Raw genomic sequence first — 9,199 nt, forward strand, 5'->3', positions numbered from 1 at the left:
CTTTTAATGCTCTATCTCTTCTAGTTTCGGATATATCACGACTTTTTTATAGGTGTACTTTTAATGCTCTATCTCTTTTAGTTTCGAAGATATCACGACTTTTTTATATGTGTACTTTTAATGCTCTATCTCTTCTAGTTTCGGATATATCACGACTTTTCTATAAGTGTACTTTTAAAGCTCTATCTCTTCTAGTTTCGGAGATATCACGACTTTTTTATATGTGTACTTTTAATGCTCTATCTCTTTTAGTTTCGAAGATATCACGACTTTTTTATATGTGTACTTTTAATGCTCTATCTCTTTTAGTTTCGAAGATATCACGACTTTTTTATATGTGTACTTTTAATGCTCTATCTCTTCTAGTTTCGGAGATGGCACGACTTTTCTATAAGTGTACTTTTAATGCTCTATCTCTTCTAATTTCTGAGATAGCAGACTTTTCTATAAATGTAGTTTTAGTGATCTATCTCTTCTAGTTTCGGAGAAATCACGACTTTTTATAGGTGTACTTTTAATGCTCTATCTCTTCTAGTTAGGGAGATATCACGATTTTTCTATAAGTGTACTTTTAATCTAATCTCTTCTAGTTTCGGAGATATCACGACTGTTTTATATGTGCACTTTTAATGCACTATCTCTTCTAGTTTCGGAGATATCACGTGTTTTTTATATGTGCACTTTTAATGCTCTATCTGTTCTGGTTTCGGAGATATCACGACTTTTTATAGGTGTACTTTTAATGCTCTATTTTTTTTTAGTTTCGGATATATCACGACTTTTTTATAGGTGTACTTTTAATGCTCTATCTCTTCTAGTTTCGGAGATATCACGACTTTTCTATAAGTGTACTTTTAAAGCTCTATCTCTTCTAGTTTCGGAGATATCACGACTTTTTTATATGTGTACTTTTAATGCTCTATCTCTTTTAGTTTCGAAGATATCACGACTTTTTTATATGTGTACTTTTAATGCTCTATCTCTTCTAGTTTCGGAGATAGCACGACTTTTCTATAAGTGTACTTTTAATGCTCTATCTCTTCTAATTTCTGAGATAGCACGACTTCTCTATAAGTGTAGTTTTAGTGATCTATCTCTTCTAGTTAGGGAGATATCACGATTTTTCTATAAGTGTACTTTTAATCTAATCTCTTCTAGTTTCGGAGATATCACGACTGTTTTATTTGTGCACTTTTAATGCACTATCTCTTCTAGTTTCGGAGATATCACGTGTTTTTTATATGTGCACTTTTAATGCTCTATCTGTACTGGTTTCGGAGATAGCACGACTTTTTATAGGTGTACTTTTAATGCTCTATTTTTTTTTTAGTTTCGGATATATCACGACTTTTTTATAGGTGTACTTTTAATGCTCTATCTCTTCTAGTTTCGGAGATATCACGACTTTTTTATATGTGTACTTTTAATGCTCTAACTCTTCTAGTTTCGGAGATATCACGACTTTTCTATAAGTGTACTTTTAAAGCTCTATCTCTTCTAGTTTCGGAGATATCACGACTTTTTTATATGTGTACTTTTAATGCTCTATCTCTTCTAGTTTCGGAGATATCACGACTTTTCTATAAGTGTACTTTTAAAGCTCTATCTCTTCTAGTTTCGGAGATATCACGACTTTTTTATATGTGTACTTTTAATGCTCTATCTCTTCTAGTTTCGGAGATATCACGACTTTTCTATAAGTGTACTTTTAATGCTTTATCTCTTCTAGTTTCGGATATATCACGACTTTTTTATAGGTGTACTTTTAATGCTCTATCTCTTTTAGTTTCGAAGATATCACGACTTTTTTATGTGTGTACTTTTAATGCTCTATCTCTTTTAGTTTCGAAGATATCACGACTTTTTTATAGGTGTACTTTTAATGCTCTATCTCTTCTAGTTTCGGAGATATCACGACTTTTCTATAAGTGTACTTTTAAAGCTCTATCTCTTTTAGTTTCGGAGATATCACGACTTTTTTATAGGTGTACTTTTAATGCTCTATCTCTTCTAGTTTCGGAGATATCACGACTTTTCTATAAGTGTACTTTTAAAGCTCTATCTCTTCTAGTTTCGGAGATATCACGACTTTTTTATATGTGTACTTTTAATGCTCTATCTCTTTTAGTTTCGAAGATATCACGACTTTTTTATAGGTGTACTTTTAATGCTCTATCTCTTCTAGTTTCGGAGATATCACGACTTTTCTATAAGTGTTCTTTTAAAGCTCTATCTCTTCTAGTTTCGCAGATATCACGACTTTTTATATGTGTACTTTTAATGCTTTATCTCTTCTAGTTTCGGAGATATCACGACTTTTTTATATGTGTACTTTTAATGCTCTATCTCTTCTAGTTTCGGAGATATCACGACTTTTTTATATGTGTACTGCTAATGCTCTATCTCTTCTAGTTTCGGATATATCACGACTTTTTTATAGGTGTACTTTTAATGCTCTATCTCTTCTAGTTTCGCAGATATCACGACTTTTTATATGTGTACTTTTAATGCTTTACCTCTTCTAGTTTCGGAGATATCACGACTTTTTTATATGTGTACTTTTAATGCTCTATCTCCTCTAGTTTCGGAGATATCACGACTTTTTTATAGGTGTACTTTTAATGCTCTATCTCTTCTAGTTTCGGAGATATCACGACTTTTCTATAAGTGTACTTTTAAAGCCCTATCTCTTCTAGTTTCGGAGATATCACGACTTTTTTATAGGTGTACTGCTAATGCTCTATCTCTTCTAGTTTCGGATATATCACGATTTTTTTTATAGGTGTACTTTTAATGCTCTATCTCTTCTAGTTTCGGAGATATCACGACTTTTTTATAGGTGTACCTTTAATGCTCTATCTCTTCTAGTTTCGGAGATATCACGACTTTTTTATAGGTGTACTTTTAATGCTCTATCTCTTTTAGTTTCGAAGATATCACGACTTTTTATATGTGTACCTTTAATGCTTTATTTCTTCTAGTTTCGGAGATATCACGACTTTTTTATATGTGTACTTTTAATGCTCTATCTATTCTAGTTTCGGATATATCACGACTTTTTTATAGGTGTATTTTTAATGCTCTATCTCTTCTAGTTTCGGAGATATCACGACTTTTTTATATGTGTACTTTTAATGCTCTATCTCTTTTAGTTTCGAAGATATCACGACTTTTTTATAGGTATACTTTTAATGCTCTATCTCTTCTAGTTTCGGATATATCACGACTTTTTTATAGGTGTACTTTTAATGCTCTATCTCTTTTAGTTTCGAAGATATCACGACTTTTTTATATGTGTACTTTTAATGCTCTATCTCTTCTAGTTTCGGATATATCACGACTTTTCTATAAGTGTACTTTTAAAGCTCTATCTCTTCTAGTTTCGGAGATATCACGACTTTTTTATATGTGTACTTTTAATGCTCTATCTCTTTTAGTTTCGAAGATATCACGACTTTTTTATATGTGTACTTTTAATGCTCTATCTCTTTTAGTTTCGAAGATATCACGACTTTTTTATATGTGTACTTTTAATGCTCTATCTCTTCTAGTTTCGGAGATGGCACGACTTTTCTATAAGTGTACTTTTAATGCTCTATCTCTTCTAATTTCTGAGATAGCAGACTTTTCTATAAATGTAGTTTTAGTGATCTATCTCTTCTAGTTTCGGAGAAATCACGACTTTTTATAGGTGTACTTTTAATGCTCTATCTCTTCTAGTTAGGGAGATATCACGATTTTTCTATAAGTGTACTTTTAATCTAATCTCTTCTAGTTTCGGAGATATCACGACTGTTTTATATGTGCACTTTTAATGCACTATCTCTTCTAGTTTCGGAGATATCACGTGTTTTTTATATGTGCACTTTTAATGCTCTATCTGTTCTGGTTTCGGAGATATCACGACTTTTTATAGGTGTACTTTTAATGCTCTATTTTTTTTTAGTTTCGGATATATCACGACTTTTTTATAGGTGTACTTTTAATGCTCTATCTCTTCTATCTCTTATAGTATCTCTTATATGTGTACCTTTAATGCTTTATTTCTTCTAGTTTCGGAGATATCACGACTTTTTTATATGTGTACTTTTAATGCTCTATCTCTTCTAGTTTCGGATATATCACGACTTTTTTATAGGTGTACTTTTAATGCTCTATCTCTTCTAGTTTCGGAGATATCACGACTTTTTTATATGTGTACTTTTAATGCTCTATCTCTTTTAGTTTCGAAGATATCACGACTTTTTTATAGGTATACTTTTAATGCTCTATCTCTTCTAGTTTCGGATATATCACGACTTTTTTATAGGTGTACTTTTAATGCTCTATCTCTTTTAGTTTCGAAGATATCACGACTTTTTTATATGTGTACTTTTAATGCTCTATCTCTTCTAGTTTCGGATATATCACGACTTTTCTATAAGTGTACTTTTAAAGCTCTATCTCTTCTAGTTTCGGAGATATCACGACTTTTTTATATGTGTACTTTTAATGCTCTATCTCTTTTAGTTTCGAAGATATCACGACTTTTTTATATGTGTACTTTTAATGCTCTATCTCTTTTAGTTTCGAAGATATCACGACTTTTTTATATGTGTACTTTTAATGCTCTATCTCTTCTAGTTTCGGAGATGGCACGACTTTTCTATAAGTGTACTTTTAATGATGCTCTATCTCTTCTAATTTCTGAGATAGCACGACTTTTCTATAAGTGTAGTTTTAGTGATCTATCTCTTCTAGTTTCGGAGAAATCACGACTTTTTATAGGTGTACTTTTAATGCTCTATCTCTTCTAGTTAGGGAGATATCACGATTTTTCTATAAGTGTACTTTTAATCTAATCTCTTCTAGTTTCGGAGATATCACGACTGTTTTATATGTGCACTTTTAATGCACTATCTCTTCTAGTTTCGGAGATATCACGTGTTTTTTATATGTGCACTTTTAATGCTCTATCTGTTCTGGTTTCGGAGATATCACGACTTTTTATAGGTGTACTTTTAATGCTCTATTTTTTTTTTTTAGTTTCGGATATATCACGACTTTTTTATAGGTGTACTTTTAATGCTCTATCTCTTCTAGTTTCGGAGATATCACGACTTTTTTATATGTGTACTTTTAATGCTCTATCTCTTCTAGTTTCGGAGATATCACGACTTTTTTATAGGTGTACTTTTATGCTCTATCTCTTCTAGTTTCGGAGATATCACGACTTTTTTATATGTGTACTTTTAATGCTCTATCTCTTCTAGTTTCGGAGATATCACGACTGTTTTATATGTGTACTTTTAATGCACTATCTCTTCTAGTTTCGGAGATATCACGTGTTTTTTATATGTGCACTTTTAATGCTCTATCTCTTTTAGTTTCGAAGATATCACGACTTTTTTATATGTGTACTTTTAATGCTCTATCTCTTCTAGTTTCGGAGATAGCACGACTTTTCTATAAGTGTACTTTTAATGCTCTATCTCTTCTAATTTCTGAGATAGCACGACTTTTCTATAAGTGTAGTTTTAGTGATCTATCTCTTCTAGTTTCGGAAATATCACGACTTTTTATAGGTGTATTTTTAGTGCTCTATCTCTTCTAGTTTCGGAGATATCACGACTTTTTTATAGGTGTACTTTTATGCTCTATCTCTTCTAGTTTCGGAGATATCACGACTTTTTTATATGTGTACTTTTAATGCTCTATCTCTTCTAGTTTCGGAGATATCACGACTGTTTTATATGTGCACTTTTAATGCACTATCTCTTCTAGTTTCGGAGATATCACGTGTTTTTTATATGTGCACTTTTAATGCTCTATCTCTTTTAGTTTCGAAGATATCACGACTTTTTTATATGTGTACTTTTAATGCTCTATCTCTTCTAGTTTCGGAGATAGCACGACTTTTCTATAAGTGTACTTTTAATGCTCTATCTCTTCTAATTTCTGAGATAGCACGACTTTTCTATAAGTGTAGTTTTAGTGATCTATCTCTTCTAGTTTCGGAAATATCACGACTTTTTATAGGTGTATTTTTAATGCTCTATCTCTTCTAGTTTCGGAGATATCACGACTGTTTTATTTGTGCACTTTTAATGCACTATCTCTTCTAGTTTCGGAGATATCACGTGCTTTTATATGTGCACTTTTAATGCTCTATCTGTTCTGGTTTCGGAAATATCACGACTTTTTATAGGTGTACTTTTAATGCTCTATTTTTTTTTAGTTTCGGATATATCACGACTTTTTTATAGGTGTACTTTTAATGCTCTATCTCTTCTAGTTTCGGAGATATCACGACTTTTTTATATGTGTACTTTTAATGCTCTATCTCTTCTAGTTTCGGAGATATCACGACTTTTTTATAGGTGTACTTTTAATGCTCTATCTCTTCTAGTTTCGGAGATATCACGACTTTTCTATATGTGTACTTTTAATGCTCTATCTCTTCTAGTTTCGGAGATATCACGACTTTTCTATAAGTGTACTTTTAAAGCTCTATCTCTTCTAGTTTCGGAGATATCACGACTTTTTTATATGTGTACTTTTAATGCTCTATCACTTTTAGTTTCGAAGATATCACGACTTTTTTATATGTGTACTTTTAATGCTCTATCTCTTCTAGTTTCGGAGATATCACGACTTTTCTATAAGTGTACTTTTAATGCTCTATCTCTTCTAGTTTCGGAGATATCACAACTTTTCTATAAGTGTACTTTTAAAGCTCTATCTCTTCTAGTTTCGGAGATATCACGACTTTTTTATATGTGTACTTTTAATGCTCTATCTCTTTTAGTTTCGAAGATATCACGACTTTTTTATAGGTGTACTTTTAATGCTCTATCTCTTCTAGTTTCGGAGATATCACGACTTTTCTATAAGTGTTCTTTTAAAGCTCTATCTCTTCTAGTTTCGCAGATATCACGACTTTTTATATGTGTACTTTTAATGCTTTATCTCTTCTAGTTTCGGAGATATCACGACTTTTTTATATGTGTACTTTTAATGCTCTATCTCTTATAGTTTCGGAGATATTACGACTTTTTTATATGTGTACTGCTAATGCTCTATCTCTTCTAGTTTCGGATATATCACGACTTTTTTATAGGTGTACTTTTAATGCTCTATCTCTTTTAGTTTCGAAGATATCACGACTTTTTTATAGGTGTACCTTTAATGCTCTATCTCTTCTAGTTTCGGAGATATCACGACTTTTCTATAAGTGTACTTTTAAAGCTCTATCTCTTCTAGTTTCGGAGATATCACGACTTTTTTATAGGTGTACTTTTAATGCTCTATCTCTTCTAGTTTCGCAGATATCACGACTTTTTATATGTGTACTTTTAATGCTTTACCTCTTCTAGTTTCGGAGATATCACGACTTTTTTATATGTGTACTTTTAATGCTCTATCTCCTCTAGTTTCGGAGATATCACGACTTTTTTATAGGTGTACTTTTAATGCTCTATCTCTTCTAGTTTCGGAGATATCACGACTTTTCTATAAGTGTACTTTTAAAGCCCTATCTCTTCTAGTTCCGGAGATATCACGACTTTTTTTATAGGTGTACTGCTAATGCTCTATCTCTTCTAGTTTCGGATATATCACGATTTTTTTATAGGTGTACTTTTAATGCTCTATCTCTTCTAGTTTCGGAGATATCACGACTTTTTTATAGGTGTACCTTTAATGCTCTATCTCTTCTAGTTTCGGAGATATCACGACTTTTTTATAGGTGTACTTTTAATGCTCTATCTCTTTTAGTTTCGAAGATATCACGACTTTTTATATGTGTACCTTTAATGCTTTATTTCTTCTAGTTTCGGAGATATCACGACTTTTTTATATGTGTACTTTTAATGCTCTATCTCTTCTAGTTTCGGATATATCACGACTTTTTTATAGGTGTACTTTTAATGCTCTATCTCTTCTAGTTTCGGAGTTATCACGACTTTTTTATATGTGTACTTTTAATGCTCTATCTCTTTTAGTTTCGAAGATATCACGACTTTTTTATAGGTGTACTTTTAATGCTCTATCTCTTCTAGTTTCGGATATATCACGACTTTTTTATAGGTGTACTTTTAATGCTCTATCTCTTTTAGTTTCGAAGATATCACGACTTTTTTATATGTGTACTTTTAATGCTCTATCTCTTCTAGTTTCGGATATATCACGACTTTTCTATAAGTGTACTTTTAAAGCTCTATCTCTTCTAGTTTCGGAGATATCACAACTTTTTTATATGTGTACTTTTAATGCTCTATCTCTTTTAGTTTCGAAGATATCACGACTTTTTTATATGTGTACTTTTAATGCTCTATCTCTTTTAGTTTCGAAGATATCACGACTTTTCTATAAGTGTACTTTTAATGCTCTATCTCTTCTAGTTTCGGATATATCACGACTTTTCTATAAGTGTACTTTTAAAGCTCTATCTCTTCTAGTTTCGGAGATATCACGACTTTTTTATATGTGTACTTTTAATGCTCTATCTCTTTTAGTTTCGAAGATATCACGACTTTTTTATATGTGTATTTTTAATGCTCTATCTCTTCTAGTTTCGGAGAAATCACGACTTTTTATAGGTGTACTTTTAATGCTCTATCTCTTCTAGTTAGGGAGATATCACGATTTTTCTATAAGTGTACTTTTAATCTAATCTCTTCTAGTTTCGGAGATATCACGACTGTTTTATATGTGCACTTTTAATGCACTATCTCTTCAAGTTTCGGAGATATCACGTGTTTTTTATATGTGCACTTTTAATGCTCTATCTGTTCTGGTTTCGGAGATATCACGACTTTTTATAGGTGTACTTTTAATGCTCTATTTTTTTTAGTTTCGGATATATCACGACTTTTTTATAGGTGTACTTTTAATGCTCTATCTCTTCTAGTTTCGGAGATATCACGACTTTTTTATATGTGTACTTTTAATGCTCTATCTCTTCTAGTTTCGAAGATATCACGACTTTTTTATAGGTGTACTTTTAATGCTCTATCTCTTCTAGTTTCGGAGATATCACGACTTTTTTATATGTGTACTTTTAATGCTCTATCTCTTCTAGTTTCGGAGATATCACGACTTTTCTATAAGTGTACTTTTAAAGCTCTATCTCTTCTAGTTTCGGAGATATCACGACTTTTTTATATGTGTACTTTTAATGCTCTATCACTTTTAGTTTCGAAGATATCACGACTTTTTT

This window comes from Musca autumnalis, unplaced genomic scaffold, assembly GCF_047663935.1.
Source record: "Musca autumnalis isolate F117 unplaced genomic scaffold, ASM4766393v1 scaffold_4, whole genome shotgun sequence".
Lineage (NCBI taxonomy): Eukaryota > Metazoa > Arthropoda > Insecta > Diptera > Muscidae > Musca > Musca autumnalis.